The sequence below is a fragment of the Martes martes genome (assembly GCF_963455335.1).
Source record: "Martes martes genome assembly, chromosome: 17".
In the NCBI taxonomy this organism is placed as follows: Eukaryota; Metazoa; Chordata; class Mammalia; order Carnivora; family Mustelidae; genus Martes; species Martes martes.
This window is the reverse complement of record NC_137905.1, coordinates 25,603,263-25,625,048: the sequence shown is the minus strand read 5'-3', so window position 1 is coordinate 25,625,048 and position 21,786 is coordinate 25,603,263. Positions and strand designations below refer to the sequence as shown.

At 37.9% G+C, this 21,786-nt stretch overlaps 1 pseudogene across 1 annotated transcript in view; it reads right to left on the bottom strand.

The window, feature by feature from the left end:
• LOC308358334 (large ribosomal subunit protein eL8-like) overlaps window positions 1-20,196 on the bottom strand; it is a 100,071-nt pseudogene extending 79,875 nt beyond the window's left edge. Inside the window, exons 1-2 of the transcript in view lie at window positions 20,033-20,196; window positions 13,815-13,971 (exon numbers count right to left, since the gene is read on the bottom strand). The product of the transcript in view is annotated as a large ribosomal subunit protein eL8-like (transcript). The remainder of the gene's footprint in view (window positions 1-13,814; window positions 13,972-20,032) is intronic.
• Between the last annotated feature and the right edge of the window lie 1,590 nt (window positions 20,197-21,786).

The window sequence follows — 21,786 nt, the reverse complement described above, 5'->3', positions numbered from 1 at the left end:
AACTCAGATGCTCATCTTCTCTTTAGTTTTCCTGGTGCACCTCTGCCATTTTTTTTCCATTGGAACTCTTCCTCCAGCCTGTTTTCATGTGCAGAATAATCAACATAGAGCCAGACATATTTTAGATTCCCAACAACACATTCTTTATTAAATGAGTATGTTAGCAGTTAGTGTAGTGTTTAAATGGTTGTTCTCTGGAATCGTTGGTTTCCATACCTGGCTCTACTATTTGTCAGCTACTAGTTGTTGACCTTGGCAAGTTATTTAGCTTTTCTAAGCTTCAAGGGCTTCATCTGTAAAATCAAGATAAAAATCACCTTTTTATAAGCACAGGGCTATTCTAGCATTCAATATGATTTGCACGTCAAATGCCTGGTGTATAGTAAATGCTTAATAAATATTTGCTACAACTCAACATCTATATTTGCAACTCCTCTTGAAATTCTCTGGACTATATGTTCACTCTCTTGGGACATCAGAGGCTCTTCTATGGTAAAATTCATTATATCTAAGTTTTTGGTCAGCAGGAGGATTTAATGTTTTTTCTTTAGTTAAATTTTTATTTATATTTATCTGGGATAATGGAATTCTAGCAGTGTTTCCCTTGTTATTATGAAAATATAATAAGCAAATGAAATTATATACTTATTCAACAATTACATATTGAACATTTGTTATGTGGTAGGCACAGCGTGGTTACCCAAGATACAACAGTGCATAATATAGACAAAAAAAACTTCTGCCCTCTTGGATCTTACATCCCAGTACTTACTATAGCTAACAGTGTAAAGGGCTTATTATGTGCCAGGAATTTCCCAAAGCTCTTTATAAATATCACTCCATTTATGATATCACTTATATGTGGAATCTAAAAAAAAAAAAAAAGAAAGAAAGAAAGAAAAAGAAACATTAAAAAAAGCCCAGAGTAAATGGTGGTTATCTGGGAGTGGGTGTGGGGGGGTAAGATTAGTAGTGTTTAAGGGTACAAACTTGTAACAAATACTAAAATAGCCATAAAGACTTAATGTACAGTATATTGAACATAGACAAAAATATTGTATTTTAAATATGTAATAAGGTTAATATCATTACAATGGCAACCATATTACGATGTGTAAGTGTATCGAGATAACAGGATGTGCACCTTACATGTACACAATATGACAGATTTATCCAATAAAATATGTTACCTCATTATGAAGGAGATTATATTATTCTCCCCATTTTCACAAATAGGGAAACTGAAACACAGACCAAGCATTGTGTCCAAGATCCATTGTGTTGCTGTGAGTGACAGTTGAGAATTTAACTCAGGCAGTTTGGTTCCAGGGCCATGCTTTTATGCTATTATTCTATGTACATGACTTACAGCAGTCAGATTTGCTGAAAAGGCAAATGGGGGAAAATAAGACAGCTTTTTGCTTAACTAATGTTGACCATCATCAATTTGATATCAAAGGGTAAACTAGACTAGAGAATTGAAAGAAGAAAGAAAACCCTTATAATCAACACAGTTAGAGAGTACTTGGCTTAAAAAAACAAGTTAAAAGCCATAAACATCTTGGCTCTTTCTTTAGTGCCTCTGAAAGACAGTTAAAATAAAATTCCAATAATGTTATTTTTAAAAGGGTAGAAAAGCTCTCCAGAAAGCACTAAGTACTGTGTGAGAATGGAGGGGACCATTAAGGTAACTGCCCCAGATGTCAATTTGCATCTGAGAAAAGGTTTTCAATACACAATTGTCTTCTGGAGACTTCTTCTCTACTAGGTTACATCATCTGCCTTGTGATGGGAAAAACCCTGCAAAGCTGCAAAGATAGGATTTAGCCCACAATGGAGACTCCATCTTTTATTTCCATGCAAACCTTATTAATTATCCACGGGACTCACATACAAATACACAGCAGAATGACTAGGCGGATTACATGCTTGGTATGTTTATCTTATATTTTTATTTTAAGAAAATTTTAGATAAAAACATTTTACTGAAAGACAAAGCAATCACATTTTATGACAGTTGTATTTCAACCCATTCTCCAAATTATATTCTTCCCACCTTTCCTACCAATGGAAGTCATTCCATCATTTAGAAAAAAACATTAGAAATAAGTTTTATTGTAATATGTCATGTGATGTAATTCTTTCCCCACCATTCCACACCTTTACCTTGCACCAGCCTCTCTGTGTTTATTGCATATTTATTACTCCACCCTTTTAAATGTCACGCTCAAGCCTTGCTTAATCAAGGAAAACATTCCTGACAAGTTCAGGTCCAGGTACAGTTTTTTTCTTTGAACTCTTTTTGTATGATTGTCTAGGTTTCTTAACAACCAGATGAGCAAGTCTAATGGGAAGTGTTAAAAAACATAATTCACCCGAGTAAATTTGAAGATCAAATTGGTTTTATTAAACAATTCATGAATCAGGCAGCATCCCAACTAGCAAATAGAAAAGAGCTCCTCCAAACTGCAAAAAGGGAAAGCTTTTTAAAGGTGCAAAGGGGATAGAAAAAGGAAATTATTAGCAAGGAATGCATTGTTTCAGGCAAGGTTGGTCCCCTTCCTAAGGGCAATGGAAGGGGTCCATTGGGCAGGTTATGTTCACTAGTGCCGACCAGGTAATTCCATGTTGACTGGTTAAGAAGGTTACATTCCGGGGTGCTTGGGTGGCTCAGTCAATTGGGCCGCTGCCTTTGGCTAAGGTCATGATTCCAGGGTCCTGGGATAGAGCCCTGCATCAGGCTTCTTGCTCAGCAGGGAGCCTGCTTCTTAAGGAAAAAAAAAAAAAAAAGGTTACATTCCTAGGGGGCTGAAACTGCAGTTAGGGTAGGTATTAAGTCCTGGGTTGCTGACTTCAGGTTTAGCACAACTGACTCCATTTTGGGCTCCTTGTCTCCTTTTAACAGGGGGAAAGCTGTTGTAAAGCATAGGTAAATGCAAATGTAAGGTAGGCAGCTTAGCTTATCATCAAGGAATTAAGACAAAGGCATGCAAAAATTTTCAAAAATGCACTTGATTTGGTTACACACTTGTGTCTTGGAGGCAAGTTAGAGACCAGAAAGGTAGCATGTATAAAGATGCTTCCAGGAATTGGGATGGTAGGGATTCTGGTTTCAGTCCAATTCAAAGGTAGGAAAAAAGCTAAAGAATGCAGAAAATCAAGTAATGCAGGGAACATGGAGATGGATTAACATGGATGTACATCAGTTTGTGTGTGTATATTATTCTTTTTAATTGTGCATTTTGAGAGCTGCCCTGAGCCTAGAGTTCTGTGTCTACTCTACCCTTCACCTTCATTGCAAAATGAGTAGAAAGTGTGCTTCTAAATTAACAGGCTCCAAAAATAAACTTGGCTCTGTTGGGTGACTTTGAGCAAATCACCCAACTCCTCTAATCCTGTCCTTTTATATCCAAATGAGAAAAATATGAATACTCTTACAGTTTCGCTTCAGACCCTCAAATGTTAGATGACTTCTCTCATATCAGTATTCTTTCCTTCTTGTTTTCACTTTGCCCTTGGGTCCTTTGTGAATGTACATGTGTTTAAGCAAGAAGTAAGTAAATTGTGCTATCACTTCACATATGCTTGTCTTATCCCTAGAGAGCTTGCTGAAGCTCTCTGGGGATAGAAATTATGTTCTGTTCCTTTTTTTTTTTTTCTATCTCAGGATTCTTTGTACTACACAGATACTCAATATACCTTGTTTGATGATGATTGACAAGAACAAATTCAATTGCTCTGCTTCACCTTTCTGAAAGATGCTTGCCTCCCCTGGAATGCTGCATCCATTAACTGTCCCCTCCCTTCTGTGAGTTGTGTTAAAGCTAAATTCTTAATAGCTGTCTATTTTTCAATTACTTGAATTTGATTTCTGAGAGATAGAACAGAGGATATTTTTGAGGAGTGGGGATAATGTAGAGGCCTTTATTCTGGTACATTTTTGTCTCCTAACTAATCACTAAAGCGCAAGAACAGAGCTAGATTTCAATGCCTTAAAGACTACTTTAATGCTTTTGGTTTAGCATAATGGCTTAATGAATGTCAGCATTCTACCCCATATTTTCTTTTACCTTTCTTGTAACTCAGTCTTTATTGGTTCTACTTATCTGACCACTCAGTTCGTTAAAGGTGATTTGAAAGCTCTATGTTCTCTTCACTGAAACACCACATCCTTACTATGAAAAATAATGGGAAAATATAATTGGGAAAAATAATACTCCTGGATCAGACACATTTAGCTCCAAAGCCTAGCTTGGTGATGCATCTCTCAGTAATTATTGCCCCAAACTTTAGTGGCTTAAAACAACTATTTTATTTTGCTTATGATTTTGTGAGTCTGAAATTTAAGTAGAGTCTGGCTGAGAAGTTCTTACCTGGGATCTTTCCTGCAGTTGCAGTTGGATATTGGTGGCCATAGTCATCTGAAGGCTCAACTGGGTTGGATGTCCTTGGTGGTGCACTCACATGACTGGCAGTTGATGTTGGCTGTTGGCTGGAAGCTCAGCTAGGGCTATCTAAGGAATACCTACATGTGACCTCTCCAGTGTGGCAGTCTCAGGGAAGTTGGAGCTTTTACACGGTCTCCCCAGGGTTAGAATCCGAAGAGAGCAAGGCAGAAGCTGCATGCAACCAGCCTTGGAAGTCCAATAGCATCACTTCTGTTATACTCTGTTGGTTAGAGCTGTTAAAAGAGTTCCCAGAAGAAAGAGGAGGAAACATAGACTCCACCTCAAGGTTGCATTGTAGAAAAACACGTGGAGGCATTGTTGTGACTGTCTTTGGAAAATGCAATATGCCATAGCCTGAGATGTTTATTAAGTTACTGATGCATTTTGAGCCTCGGTTTCCTCAGCCCTAAAGTGGTGATAACTTGTAGGGAATTTTATGACAATCTGATCGATAGGTGAATGTTTGCTAAACACTTTTCTCTGAAAAGTTTGACCACATTACAATTATTTGGGATCACAAAATCCAGTTTATTTGCAGAAACTTTGGACCTTTAGGCATGTCCATGGATGCATGTCTCTGAAAGATAATTCTGGGACTCTATCTGCATTTTCATATAGAAAGGGCTTTCAATTCCATTGTGACTGTAATATATCCAAACACTTCAGTTCTCTAATGGAACATTCCCTAACAGACTGTCATATCTAGTGTAGTTAACGGTCCAAATTTAATTATTATTCAAGCAGTGAGACCTAATATTCATTTTCTTGCAAAGAACTTGGCTTTGGTACTATTGGTATGTGCCAGGCAATAGGTTATTACTGAAATAGGAAGGGAGACCTGACTGCCATCCTGGTTCCAGGATGGAGCATTTTGGGATCATGATTGTTGGATTCATTTCCAGTGTTGAAGTTCAAGCTGACCAAGCCCAGGAACTGTGCTTCCAGAAAATGAGCTCCCCACTCCCATTTCTATCCCAATTAGCAACCCATAGAGCCAACTCTCTCCTTCAGTTATAATTAAGAGGAAAGCAAACAGTACAAATTTGCAATGATCTTTTATGTCATATTTATTTTCTTATGAATTATTCAATGGCTTACCATCCAAATTTAGTTAACATACCTGCTAATTTGAAGGTGGGAAGGACTCAGACCTTCACATCCATTTATTTAATGGGCATGCCTAGCTGAAAATAAAAAGTTCTCCATGTAAAGGTTCTCTACTGTTATTGCAGTGTGTAGTAGGACAGGATCACTATATGTAATACTCATAAATGTCCAGTTATGCTAAGAATGTAAAGGGAGAGGCCTGAATAAGAGAAAAGTATGTTTGGAAAGACATAGTGTATGGGTCAATTTTTAAACAAATCATGAAAATACAGAGATATTTAGGAAAATCTTAGCTTATCAAGCAACTAAACTCTAGGACCTCCATTTACAAAACAGTGGCAGGATTTATCTGCCTGAATTGGTTCACTTTGTAAGCAATGTTTGCTTCCAGAAATTAAAGAGACTTAGGTGATGCCATCACACTGTGCCCAGTTTTCTGTTGTTTTACACAAGCAGTGCAAGAGTGTGCGTGAAAAGATCAAAAGAAAGATGCATAGATTTTACAGTAAAAAAGAAAAAGAAAAGGTTCTTTGCACATAGCACTAACTTTCTCATGAGATGTTTGGTAGAAAGCTTGAAAATTAAAATGAAATGAAAGGCATATTAATAAAAGGGCTGGCTCCAGTCTTGTGCATATGTATGCGCAACATTGCATTCTTGTGGCACAGATCTAAAATGTCTTTTAGATCTTTTGGATATTTAACAGGATAGAACTGATCTCTTACCCTAGTTGGATTACATGCCTCCTGGGAATACAGATTCCCAAATGGAAAGTTTAGAAATGCTCTCTAGACCTAGACTGTTTTTTGTAAACCTGAATCATTTTTTACAAATTGGGCTCTGTGCCATAGGATGCATCAGTCCTGACAATCTGAGTTCAGAGGAAGAAACAAGCCCAAGAACTGGCATACTTTATTTTTCCTAAAACCCAAAATCTTAAATTTAAATCACTGCGAATGAGTGTTTGGGAATATTTCCCAGCTGTTTAGTTTCAAGACAGAAAGGAAATGCAGTTTATGGGCAAAAAAAGTGAAGAAGTCATTTAAAATTCTGCTTCATCATAAATCATGTCTCTGGGTCTTAAATGTGTAAGGATATGTTACATATTTAATATCTCTGATGTGTAACATTAAGATAGAGTAGTATGTTGCAATCCAAATCATCTTGGACCACAATATCGCAAGAATAGTAATACAATTTCATGTTTTTCTCATTTGTTAAGATGTTGTCATACTTACTTGAATGGCTTTTGTGCCAACTACTGTGCTAGGTGGTTTAATTATGTTATCTCATTTAATCTTTGCAATACTGTAATAGCTATTTGTTAGAGCTGGCAATTCGGTACGCTAAATTCTAAAGCGTAAACTCCAAAATAGTAATTTCAAATTTACTTTTCTTCCTAGCTTAGTGACACATTACACTTAATTACATTGTTAGGCTTATCTTAAAATTGTATTTCCTTTCCATGGAAACTATCTAAACAGGCCCTTCCAGTTCTACCTCATGAGCTGCCCATGCAAAGTTTTATTTGTTGACTTGATGAAATTGTAAGCATATGAAAGCCTTGGCTAAAACCGGTCCTATGTGAATTGAGGGAAACATGAAATGCAAAGCTTTCCAAAGAAGCATAATCAATTTCAGAGGCAATTAATACAATTGGGCAAGAAATTAGCCTGGAAAGATTTAGCAATACCAAAACAAAAATAGCTCTGAGCACCTTCATTGTGCTAGCAACATCAAGTCTATTATTATTAATTTTCATGGAATCCTTGAAAATTAGTCATTGTTATTCTTATTATATAGATTAAAAAAATGGCCTAGAGGGATCAAGAACTTTGTTCAAGGTCACACAATCAGTGATAAATTTAATTAGCAGTATATAGCTTCAAGGATTCTTTACTATCTCTTGTGCTTGGTTATCAATGGGAACTCTCACTTTGAGCATAGAGATAATCTAGTCTTAATATTTGACATAATATATTTCAAAACGTTGAGATAGACTGAGAATGAAAAAATCAATCCAATTGATCAAGACTGTTGAATGTGAAAATGGTAAAACGAAAATCCAGTGGTATTACAACTGGTTCCATTAAGGGAGGTAAAGATTCAGGAGAGATTAAAATAGTAATTTGGCAGTTGTATCATCAACACAGATGAAATCTCGTCTCCGTGTAACTTTATGCCTTGCATTATTTGATTTGCCATCTATTTTGATTAAATTATACCAAATAATTGCCAAATCTTCTCTTCATTGTATCTTGCACAGACAGCTGAAAGGGTAACATTGGACTAGAAAAGCACTGAAGATAAATGATTAGATTTGTTTTTTTTTCCCTTGTCCATGAAGCAATCTAGTTAACTGTGTAGAACATTTTTGCTTCTATGATCACTGAGTTAGTGTCAGAGCAGGCGCTAAAAGTAGAATACAGACACCTGTAGGAGGTGTGCACTTAATTTACGTGTATGAAGCATTCAGTGTAATGAAAAGGTGTTAAGTTGCAGGTACTAGAACTGAGCAGGACAGCTACCTATTTGCATTGCCTTTTAAAACACATTGGGCATAGGATGCCATGTGTTACCATTTTTTTTTAGCATCCTGAGGGATGTTGTCCAACAATGTGTCTTAATTTGAATTTCCCTAGAAGCAGACCTAAGACAAGATGTAGCACCTGGGACGTGATTCCAGAAGGTGCTAGAAGGGGAGGGCAAAGGTAAGACAGGAAAGAAAGGCAGAAAATATAGGGAGCATGAATCAGATGATTACTTCTGTGAGCCCTGGTGTCAGTCCCACTAAGGAACTCTGGGTGACATTGCTGAGTATTTCTGAGTTGTTCTGCCCAAGAGATGAAGATATTGTGTCATTAATCCACCAGCTCCTCCTGTCCGTCATTCACTGAGGGCTGTTTCTCATGCTGTTAAATACTTAGCACTGATGGCTTGCCCTTTGCGGGATGAGAATGCTCGGATAATGGGAGAAACCTTTAGGCAGAGCGCTGCCTGTGTTTGCCATCAAATGCCGTTGGTGAGTACAGAGCTTAGAAGTGAGAGCCAAGCGTTTAGGAATGGACCACCAACTGTACCTGCTCCACAAAGATAATAATGTCAGGCAGGCTTTTATTTGTCACACTTCAAAATTGTCTAAGCACCTACTTACCTTCTCTGCCCGGTGAACTGAATTAGGTGCTGAGACGTGTAAAAACAAAGAACAAACCTCCTCTACCTATGAGGATTCACCATCTTTAATAGTCCAAAGCTCACCTAACATGGTTTCTCGTGTTTTCTTCAGTCCTCTGTCGTGTCACCGGAATTAGGCCGAACCAGAGAAATGGGAGCGTGGAATTTTAGGCACTGTCACTGTGACAGGTCACCACATGCCTTCTTGAATCAAGGGTGGAGACCTGTGCTCTAAGCCCTATGTTCACTGCTACTTTGCCTTTCCTTAAACTTTCCTTAAACACTACATTACACTCTTATCTTTCTCTTCTTCTCTAAAAAAAAAAAAAAAAAAAGGAAACTACATTCAGGGAAACATTTTTTCCCTGACTCTAAACTCCTATGAAATTATTGCCCCCTTGTTGACATTTCACTGTTACATCCACATACCCAAAAGAATAATTATGAAAATATAATGTGAAAAAAAGAGAAACATCATCATTTTAATTGGTGAGGATTAATCAAATCATAAAACCACTACATATTAACCTCAATGAACTGTTTCAGACTCTCACCTCCAAAGTTGATATAAAGGTAACCTGAGCTCTCCTGTGAGGGCTATTCATATCCATTAATTGTTACAATACAAGATACGCTGGGTCTCAGCTGGTTGCCATTTCTTCTGTATTTGAAATGTGCTTCTCAGCAGAGATCGGAGGACACCATTGGGACTCATTTGAGTCTGACTTTCACATTAATTTTGCTGTGCTGTGAAGAGCAAAGACAAAATCAATGTCCATCAGTGATGATTCAAGGTAAAATATCTAGTGATATTGAATACCAATGGCAGCACCAGGCATAAAATTTACTTAAGGTTTGTTGAGTTGACAGCCATTTATTCTAGTCCTGATTCATTTTTCATGCTGCACATATTTTTTTTTAGGAAAATAAAACAATTATAAGGAAAAAAATAAATTCTACTTACTAACTCAATTTGCCAAAAACCAGATCTATTTCAGAATGGTAGAGAAGAATTAAAGTGGTAGGATTTTAGAAACCTAACTAAGAATAATATCTTTCCCACCGGTAGAAGCAAAATATTTCACAGTGCACGTTGATACAAAGCCACGTGGCTCAATTAAATTTTCATAATGAAGGCTCTTTGTAACTCGTGACTGAACTTGAAAAAAAGAAAAGCCTAGAGCTATTTTTGGGGCCTGAATAAATATTCTTAAGCTGAACACATGCTCATGGCAAAAGAGCAATAATACATTTGGGTTTAAAAGTTTCTTTCCCCTGTTCTGTTGAAATCCATACAGACTCTCAATGCTATGTAATGCTTTTGAAGAAATTACAAACAAAAAATAAGTAATAACAAGAAAATATTAAAACCTTATTTATTTTTATCATGATTGAAGCTCTAATGTAGGTTGTCTATACAGTATCTAACTTTTTGGTTAAAGTATGATAGAAGCAGGGATGCAGAGGGGAGGAGGTCCCTAGCTTGGACCACAGGCCCTGTGCCCGATATCCTTTCCCACCAAATGAAGTTGATGGTGCTAGGTAGGTACATGCATCATTTCTGTTATTTCTCTCTGAACTGTTGTTTGTACATTGAACGCTGTAGAACAGAAAAGAAAAAAAAAATCAGATATGAGGCTTTTTTGGGGGGGGGGTCTTTCTGATAGTAGCCATTTGAGTAGTCTGTTTTTCCGCTGCGTATTTTGTCATAGTATACTCAGTACTTGGCACTTATATGAGACTTTTCTTCCAAGTAGTATCTTCTAAGAATTATCTTCCATTTTTCCTCTTCTCTTTCACATGAGAACTTTAGGATATAGCCCTGAGGGATACTCACTGCTTTGTTTGTTCAGGTTTCCAGTGCTGGGAGGCCAAGGACCATGAGCTGAATCAGATAAGAGTTTTATCCTTCCCACTTTGCTCCCTCTTTCAAAGCCTGAGGTCTGAGGTTTGGGGATTCTGTTCTAACTCATGATCAATACATGCGTGTCCCACAGCAGATCTAAGCCTTTGGTGGAGCCATTTTCCCTCCAGAGCGAAGGATACACGGGGCTATAGAACCTATATATTAGATAGATCCACAGTCCCTGGAATAAGACTATAGCAGCGGGGGATGGGAAGGGTCTAGTCTGCTAGGCAGAGTGTAGTATTTAGGCAGTCGGCACACGAGGGTGTATGCTCAGTGGATAGAGTGACAAATGAAATAATATGCTGCCTACAAGGAGTTCACAATATTGTAAAGAAAACAATCAGATCTAAAACAACTACAGCTTTACCATAGTAGTAAAGTAGGGGAGACCTCACTTTGTGGAATGGAGGAGGTATTGGAGATAGGGCAGGAAATGGCAGGATACTCTCACATGGCTGCCTTTAAGAACAGACCTGTAGCCTCTATCCACCTTTGAGAAAATTAGGATCCAAGGACTGAAGTCATTGCTTAGCAGATTCCTCTCTTCCTAGGTAGGGGAAGGGTGAGGGCTTAAAGGTGTGAGATGAACAACCTATATTCTATTAAGAAGTTTTATTCTGTGTACTACGAATCCAATGTATTTGGTTTGCAATAAATGCGTTCTTATCTTCTGTGCTTTATTGCCAGTTAGGGCACCGGCCAAGTTTATTTTTATCATTTGATTTTCATGCCTAGCATAGCACCTGGAACAAAGGGTAGGGTGTACAATCATGTGTTGACTGAATAAATTTGAGCCAAGAGGACACAGCCTATGTCTGGGAATTTATATCCCAGTTTTGTTGCTAATTGTTCTCATAACCTCGCTAGTCTGCTTCGGCAGCCTCAGTTTTTTTTTTTTTTTTAAGATTTCATTTATTTGACAGCGAGAAATCAGAGCTAGGCAGAGAGGCAGACAGAGAGAGGGGGAAGCAGGCTCCCGCTGAGCAGAGAGCCCGATGTGGGGCTCGATCCCAGGACCCTGAGATCATGACCTGAGCCGAAGGCAGAGGCTTAAACCACTGAGCCACCCAGGCGCCCGCCTCAGTTTTCATTATGTGTATAATGAGGGGGCCCTACTGGGTACCCCAAGTAGAATCACTACTCAAAATATTTTTGCCTTGGTTTTGCCTGTTCTTGGAGCTCAGTGTAAATACAGTATGTACTCCTTTGGTTCTGACTTTCTTTCTCAAAATAAAATTTTTGAGATTCATCTGTGTTGCTGTTATATTGATGGTTTGATATTTTTTAAATCGCAGAACAATGTCTTATTCTGTATTAATAAATCACAACAGATCACCTTGTGTGAATCTACCATCCACACAATGTATGAATCACTGTGCGAATCAATAAGTAATTCATACATTGTATACTCATGTATGAATGAGTATGCCATATTCCTCTTGAACATTTGGGTTGCTTCCACTTCTCAGCTATTAGAAACAAAACTATTCTGAATATTTCTGTGCAAGTCATTAAATGCCTCCTCAATTTTATCTGACCTCTAAAAATTTGGTCAGTTGGATATTGGGCATATTTACCCCCACCCCCATTACCATACAAAAACCCAGACAATGTCTTTTCCTTTTTCTAGGTTTGTCCAGATAAAATTAGGATACATGGACACTCCATCAATTAAACAAGTGGACGTGATTACTTTTCACTCAAGAGACATATTTTACAAGAGAAGCACTGCATGTGTTCAACAAAGATAAGCTCTTTCCTGTGACTGGTTCCATTGAGTCCCCAGTCTGATAGCTCTATCTTCTTGTCAGTGTTGCCGGTTATTGATGGCTTGTGTTTGACCTTCTTGCAAAAGCCACAAGTAAGCTCAGTGGCTGGTGTCTGATGGGCACATGACACCAGTTTCTTTGTTAGAATCTTACTACAGAGTAGAAAAACCATGTCGCCAGAAAGGACCGCTGGCCATGTACTCATAAATCAGTCTAGGTGTAAAATGCAGTTGTTCCTCCAATAAATATCAAGAAAAGAAGGAGTGGAAAACTAGGCTATTGGCTAGAACTCAAATGACTGGTAAGCTTTGAGGAAGGCGTATGTCTGAACTATTGATTGGTATAACAAGAGGACAGGTAATTGGAATTTATCTATTCTAGCCTGTAGGCTAGAATAACCATTGTAGATTAACAATACTCACTTTTTTTTTTCTTGAGGTAATTCTCGAATTCATCTTCCACATTAGGAACTCATTCCTGTCGTTGATTATAAAGAAATTTGTTGGGAAAATGTAAAGAGCAGGGTGGATGTGTCATCCTAAATTCTTTACACATATAAGTGTTTAGCATATATATCCATAAATTCCCTGCACCACACATAAATACACATACATACATTTAAAATTTGCCAAGCGTCTGAACACACCTGTGAACTACCACAGTGGAGTGATCAACAGGATTGCTGGAGTCTTTCCAAGTCTAAAATTTCTCAACGGAAACATTCAGTTTACTTTTGATCTTTTATCTCCTTCTTTGTTTCTTGGATGTCCATTCATTACGCCATGCGAAGTCAAACCCATGTAGCTGACTTCCGTTAGTGTGTCTAGACAGGTGTCTCTCTTCTTACTGAAGAATAGGTTTCTGTAAAGTAGAAACCTGGCCACAGGAGGGCATGAAGGGGTAGTATAAGCTGTGGTGCTTACGTGTTATTACTCTCATTCTCCCCATCACCTTCCCTCACCTGGGCCCACGTCTTTCCAAGGCTGTGGAATTGGAGCAGTCATCGTCCGTGAAAAGCACAAGCTCCAAGTGGAGACCAGTATTGCCAAGACAAATTTCCCAGACTCCATTTAGAAAAACAGAAAATGACATTGTTAATTGGGGAATGGATATCTGGAGAGTTGTGCCAATATGCCCTTATCTAACTGGCCTTTCAAAATTGAATGCACTCGCCGAAACCGCTGGATCAGATATTGTCACTCTTCATGTTCTGAGGGAGATAATTTCAGGACTTTCCAGTTAGTCTCTGTTCAACTCAAATTATATCGAATTTAAAAGAAGGTGAAACCAACCACGATAGTTTCATTCCACTTCGTGGGGAGAGATATCCGAACCCCATTATGATGATCTACTTTATTTTTCATCTAGAAATTTTCATCAGACTCAGTGAGGAGTTAATCAGCTCACCGACAAAGCAGTTAGTTCCTGCAAGTCTCTAAGATGAAAGGTGCTATAAAAACGTATAATGATAATAATTAGAATCATGGTATTAATGATAGTGGAATTAACACTTTGACCTTCATCTTCTTCCACAGGTAAAAACATCAAAATCTGAGCATCATCCCTGAAAGGATAGCTGAAAAAAGGCTTTTCTACAACTTGTCCTTCTCAAAAGCAATTAATTTCCACATAAGAAAGTGTTATTAGAATTCACAATAGTTTTAAAATATAATACTAATTTGCAGGAATATTCTGGCCAATGATTCAAAATAACTTTTGAAACTTAGCAATGACATCATCCTCCTTACAATTCCACAGAGATAGGTGGCAAATAGTAAGCACTTCATTTGAGTTTTCTCAATGAATAAATGGACAAACAATGAGGTAAGTATTGAATACTTACTACATTATGGTTTTTAAATGCCTAAAATGTTTGCTCTTAGCATACTTATTATGGAAAATTTTAAAGATAAATATTAAAATATATTATGAAACAAAATTAATTATAACTTAATCCCACTATTAGAAGACAACAGTGACATGGCATGATGAACATTTCCTTCTAGTCCTGTTTTGGTGAGCATATTAAAAATAGTAATAATAATAATAATAGTGATTTAAACTCAGTGCATAATTTGTATACTACTTATTCTAGTTAACCAGTTTTCAGTTGTTAGCTTAGATCTTTGGATTGCAAAGACAAAGCTGTTTTAGTTCCTTTAAGGGAAATAAACCAGCCAACAAAAAACACAGGAGGCTGCTCATTCCTGAACCGCCATTCTGACCTCTATTTGGAACTGAGAACTGTTAGAGGTGGCGGTAGCTCTGGTCAGTTTTTCGCTGTTTCTTTTGACTTTGTTTTATGGTCTCTCTCCTTCCTTCTGTAAATCACTCTTTCCTTCATCACCTGGCTCATCCTTGCTGTGGTCTCTAGAAGAAGCTCCAGAAGAAGCCAGTTTAGTCTGGCATAATTATTTACCATTGCTTTAATCGAGTAAGGGAGGTATCAGTTGTGTGTTACTTCTTAGCTGGTTCATGACGATCCCTGCCTCTCCCCTGCCCCGCCAGCCCTGCTCGGATCAGGCTCCATCTCTAGTTTGTTCAGGTGTGTACAACAGCCTCAGCTGATTTCACTTAAGTTGGCATTTTTGGTCAAATCACTTTCTACTGAAAGGACAAGTTGAATAGATATATATGCCCAACATACACCATTTACCATGTCAGTGTAAACTTTATTAACATTCATTCATTCAATGGATGTTTATTTTCTATTTTTATAATAAATATAATGATATATTAATATAATATAAATATATAAATATTAATATTATATAAACATACCATTATATTTTATTAATGTATTATTAATTGTTAATGATATAGTAATAAATACATCATTAATGTTTTGTTATATAATTATATAATTATTAATGATACATTAACAAACATATCATTAATATTTTATTAATTAATTCATCAATATAAATATTAATATTATATAAATATATAAATGTAAATATATTTAAATTTATTTTATATTTATATTTTTACCATGTGCCAACACTGCTGAGGATACATTAATAAACTAGACAAGAATCCTCTTTCTGGGCCTGAGATTCTATTGGGCAGAGATCAAGAGCAAACAGAATGAATGAATAAATGAATGAATGAATAACAGTGTGTTAGATGGTAATGAGTGCCAATGAGAAAAATAAAGTAGGGAAAGACATTATGGAGGAAAAAGAAAAGAGGGAATGGGAGTGTCTGTTGGTGGTAAAAGAGGAAGGGTTGTTTGTTTTTGGTTTTTCATTGGCCAGAGAAGTGCTTTATGAGATGAAACTTGACTCAAGGTCTGAAGAATGTAAAGGAATAAGCCCTATAATTTAAACTATATTTTTATTGCTTTTGTTAAATAACCATTGCAACAATTATTAAAATTCCTTAAAAACAGTGTTCCAGGGACCATTCCATTTTGTGGTGCAAAGTGACCAAAATGACCAAGCATTTTGTGCCCATTTCTGAGTCCTTTTTGATGGCTGAGTGGTATTCCATTGTATATATGTACCACATCTTCTTTATACATTCATCAGTTGATGGACATATGGGCTCTTTCCATATTTTGGCTATTGTGGACATTGCTGCTTTAAATATTGAGGTACAGGTGCCCGTTCAAATCACTATGTTTGTGTCCTTTGGATAATACCTAGTAGCGCAACTGCTGGGTTATAGGGTAGTTCTATTTTTAATTTTTTGAGGAACCTCCATACTGTTTTCCAGAGTGGCTGCACCAGTTTGCATTCCCACCAACAGTGCAAGAGAGTACCCCCCCCTTTTTTTTTTACAACCTCCCCAACACCTGTTATTTCCTGAGTTGTTAATTTTAGTCATTCTGACGGGTGTGAGGTGGTATCTCACTGTGGTCTTGATTTGAATTTTCCTGATGCTGAGTGATGCTGAGCATCTTTTCATGTGTCTGTTAGCTATCTGGATGTCTTCTGGAGCCCTGTTCTTAAATGCTATCACTGCTCTTCCAATGACATGCTAATTTAAAAAAATCAAATAAACTCACAACTGTACAAAGAAGAAAGATAAAAGCAACAGAAATTCCCTATCTAGGGTGTGCAAAAAATGATTCATTTTGATTACTGTTTTAGTTGGGTACCTTTCTATGTTTCTTAATGCAAATCAATGATTGCAAACATTTCACCCAAATAAAACAGTACATACAATGTACTGCCTTTCTACTCAGATATATATTATAGGCCTATTTCCAAGTCAGTAAATATAGATCTATGCCATTATTTTTACTGAATTTTGAACATTTCATCTTATGGATACATTGCTATTTAGTTAGGCCATTTTTCAATTTTTGAACATTTTATTTATGGAAATCAGTCTACAGTAATATCTACCCTCACTCTCTCTAGCCATTCCTAACAGCTGATGTGAATTCCCAGAAGATCAATATGGCCCTTTAGCAATTAGTACCCATTATGAAGATGACTTGAAGGAAAAGACAACGATTATAGGAATAGAAGTCACTTAGGACTTCGATAACCAATGTTTTAGGAATTTTTTCATTCAAGACATAAAAGTTGATTTTCCTTAGTCTTCCATTTATAGAATATATTGACTCCAGTTTTGGGGTTTGGGAAAGTCCATTTATGGTAGGATATTAAAACAGAATTGAGCTTCCTCTGGGAAGCATTCCAGGCTATCCCTGTTAAGGAAGGTACCCTATTTCTGAACACCTATAGCTGTCTAGCCTTACTACTGCCTATTTTCATACTTACCATGCTTTATTTTAGTATTGCTCCACTAGTCTATTTTTTCCACCAGATGAAAAATCATTAAATGAAAAACACGTCGTCTTAATATCTGGGTCTCCAGCACAAAGCTCACTATTTCTGGTATCTAATATGTACTTTAAGAATGTCTTAGAGGGGCGCCTGGGTAGCTCAGTGGTTTAGGCCTCTGCCTTCGGCTCAGGTCATGATCTCAGGGTCCTGGGATCGAGCCCCGCATCGGGCTCTCTGCGCGGCAGGAGCCTGCTTCCCCCTCTCTTTGTCTGCCTCTCTGCCTAGCTCTGATTTCTCTCTGTCAAATAAAAAAAAAAAAAAAAAAAAAGAATGTCTTAGAAAAGAAAGGAAGACTTCAAGGGAAGGTGAAGAACAGCTTAGATTAATTATTAGAGATGGGCAATGGGCTGAAAGTGAAGGGTGAAAGAAAGAGCAAAAATCAAGGAGAGGGGAGAAAAAAGCTGAAAGACAAAATACGTGAATAAAAATGTTGGTATTGTTGAATGAACAATATTGTTTCAGTTAAATGTATTAATATCATTTGAGAAGAACAAAATATTTATGCCAGGGACAGTATATTCACTTACTAAATCACAAACAGTATTTAAAAAATTCTACTCTGTATATTTTATAGAATTTATTAGAAAGACTGTTGTCGATGGCTGTAAATTCAGTTTCTTGATACCATAGGTATATATAATGGACTTAAAATATTTATTGAGGTTCTACTCTGTGCATGGTAATACATTAGATAGTGGACATTTGGATGTGAACAATTCAAGCCCTGCTCCCAAGAAGGACACAGTGGAATAGGATATTCAGAGTATAGTGTGATAAGTAGCATTATAGAAATGTTTATTATGCAAACCGTGTGTTGTGCAGGAATCTCAGAGGAGATCCTTCAGGCGTGCTCCAGAAGCTTTAGGGAGGAAATGACATCTTGGCAGAGTGGTAATAGAGTTTGTAGAGAAAGGGTAAAGAAAAGGAGTTGAGCCTGAAGAGGGAGGCAGATGCCAGATTATGAAAGATTTCAAGATTGGGCTTTACCCTGTAGATCATGAGGAGCCAGAGGAGAGATGACTGAATTGCTTGGAGCCTCATAGGCTTCCTAGGGACTGGTAATTATAGGAAAGGCAAAGAAAAACTTGACAAAGCAGCTACTTCTTTATGCTAAATGGCAAGTCTTTGGGGGCAAGTGAGTCTTAGTGGAAAAAGAATGAGATGCCCAGACCTTGAATGTCTCTCATCAACTCAGATAGACATCTTTGGGATTCTACAAATAATAGGGTCTACAAGTATTAGTGGTTCCTCCCAGGTCAAAACTGGGTAAGTGAGCCAGGCTGGACTTTGGGGCAAGTTTTATGAAATCACCACTATTAGTGCTGAAGGAGATTTAGACTTCCCCGTGCAATTCCTCTGTAAGACTCCTCTATAAACAGGCCAGGGAGTGTTTTACACAGGGAGAGTCTTCTTACACAGGCAACTCAGCTGCTTTTAAAAGAGTACATCTCAATATAAGGTCTTTTTAGATGGAGCTAAAGTTCTGTCCAATCTAATTGTCACACTTACTGGTCCTACTTCTTTCCTCCCAGTCGCCACAGATCATAATGCATTTTATTTTCCAGGGTAAGTATCACGAGGCCCTTCAATCTAATGCTATTCCCTGGTTTAATATCTGCCTTCTGCCTTTGTTTCTATAACCTTACCTCTGACCTTCCTCTGATTGTGTCCTGTTTTGGTCATGTGCCTTTTAAATTGTGGGATCCAGAGTTGGAGTCCGAGATCAAGATTCTCACCATTGTTGGCATGAAAGCGAGACATCTATAACCCTTAGGAGTTAAGAAGGAAAAATAAGACACTACTATATTTGCATGTGGGATATAGATCTAGGAAGAGAACTTTTCAGAGGCAATTTCCTGTGCAGTATTAGCATTTGTTCAATTCTGACCTTTGAGCTATAGGCAATGAGAGGCAGCTTTTATAAGTTTTTCTTTCCTAATGCTGATTTTCCAGGCATGAAGGTGCCAGCAGGGGCTGGCAAATAACAGAGCCAAGCTTTTCTCCTATTCCCTTCACCTCCTGGACATCTCATGAAGCACTCTCTTGTTTGATCAATTCTTTCCCACCTAGTAAGGAAGAAGCCTACAGGGCCTGCCTTAGCAAGACTTCCCAGAGGCTCCAAATGAATATTGAGTGGCTCCCTACAAACTCGCCAGTCTGGTGAAATTTAACAGGAGTCAAAAAGTTCTGAGATGGCAAATGGCAAGAGAAAAGGAAGGATTTTATCAAGCGTTTAGAGTGGCTTTGTGTGGGGGCCATGTTTTTAAATTGCATTCTGGTGGGACAAAGTCACCAAACTTGTAGGACATGTCTCAGAAGGTACGATTTGCATTTGCTCTTTTTTTTTTTTTTAAACATTTGTTGAGTTTTGTTTCCAGATTCTTCTCCATTTATTAAATATGTTTATTTCTTTAGCAATTACTATGTGCCAGACACTATGCCAGATGGTTGGAATATAAATGTTAACAGGAAAATTGTAGTTCCTTTTCCGAGGAGATTTATCTTACACACACACACACACACACACACAGAGGGAGAGAGCACGTGAGGGAGGTTGAATAGGTATCAACTGTGTTTAGCACTTTGAATGAAACAAAGGGGTGCAGGCATAAAGACATTCAGAGGTACCTCAGATAGGAGGCTCAGAGAATGCCAATCTTAGTCTGAAGGATTAAAAGAAGATCGTTACACAGAGATCAGTAGATTTGTTGGCTAGGGCTGCAATAGCAAAGTACTACAAACTAGGTGACTTAGAACAACTGGGATTTATTCTGTCATAGTTCTGAAAGCCAGGAGTCTAAAACCAAGGTGTCAGTTGGGACTTACTCTCTCCGAAGGCCCTGGGGAAGGACCTGTTCCCAGCTTCCTAGCCTCTGGTAGCTGCCAGCATTCCTCGATTTGTAGATGGCCATCTTCCTGTGTCTCTTCACCTTGTCTTCTCTAGGTGTGCCTCTGTCCAAATTTCCTTCTTTTACAAGAACATTCTTCATATTGGATTAGGGCCCACCTAATGACCTTGTTTTAGTTTGGTTACCTCCATAATGACCTTCTCTCCAACAGGGTTGCATTCTGAAGTTCTAGGACTTAAGTATATGAATTTGCCTGGGAAGGAGGGGGGCACAATTCAACTCATAACAAGCAGGACAGATACTGTTCCATGGAGAAAAAACACATGTTCGTGTTCCTGAGCTAGATGGAACCTGGAGAGTGGGAGAGACAGAAGGCTGGTGGTCTGTAGAGAGTGGGCAGGGAAGACCAAGAGAGGAAACCCTTTGGCAGCTCTAAAAACATCAATATAGATACTTCATTCATTTTTGCTACTAATACCTGCAGCAGTAGATTTTGAGGGACAGAGAGAGATTGTTCACATAGTTTTCTCTTTTCCTTTCTGTAGTTCACGGAGTGCAGCTGGGAAGGAGGTGGTAGGGAACCCTGACTGGTCACGGTAGTTGCCAATTTAGAGAGAAACATTAATTTTCTTTCAAGTCAAATTGCCACTTTTGTGTCCCCTGGCTGGATCAGGAACCACAGGAACCATCCTGTGAATCGTCTCCAAATAAAACTGTGAAAGACAGCAGGACGTGGGCTTCGCACCATGTCAGAGTCAGACGCCAAGTGGCCTCCTCCAGGGATCACACCACTTTTCTGGCTGCTGGGTTGATACCGAGAAGGCTGGGTCTTGAATGCAGTGGGAAAGGACACAGAAGAGGTGAAAATGAACATTGTGAAATTATGATCTCACTCCTACCAAATTGCTTTGGGCTTAGTATATTTAAGAAATTGGACTTTACGTCATCTGTGTCTTCAGTTTGACTACTTATATCCCCGGGGCCATGGATGCCAATGCATTTTTCATGAATCTGTATTTATCTTCTTGATGATGTTATTTCTATTTCCTTTACCCTGTCTTAATCTACTGTCAAGCATGGAAGTTTATACTTCTTATTTTATCTCATACACTTGAGAGCTCTGGGCCAGACTCCCTCTCACTGTAGTGATTAAATGGAACTTGTTTTTAATTTTTTTGAATTTCATGTATAATTCGTTCCTTTAATCCCTAAACAACTTTTTAAGGTAGGTAGGTAGCTTAACTGCATTTTAAAGATAAAAAGAGTCTGGAATGTGGAGAATCCAAGTGGTAGTAAGACAGTGACAGAATGTAGAGTGATAACAGTGTGAACAAGGAGCCACCTGCCTGGGTTCGGATCCCAAGTCTGCCATTTACTGGCTGTGTGACCATAAGCTAGTTACTAAACTTCTTTGAATCTCAGTTTCCTTATCCATCAAATGAAGGATACACACACACACACACACACACACACACACACACACACACATTTATATTTATATTTATATTTATATTACAGAGCTGATATAAATACTAAATAAATAAATATGTCTAAAGGACTTGGCCCAGTGTCTGGCATGTAATATACACCAAAAACTGAGTATGAATTTTAGCTGTAGAACTTACTAGCTATGTACACTTGGGAAAATTCTTTAATTTTATTAAATCCTCATCCCTAGTGTTCTCTCTACCAACCACTGTGCCAACGCACTATTGTGATGAGTAAAGGTGA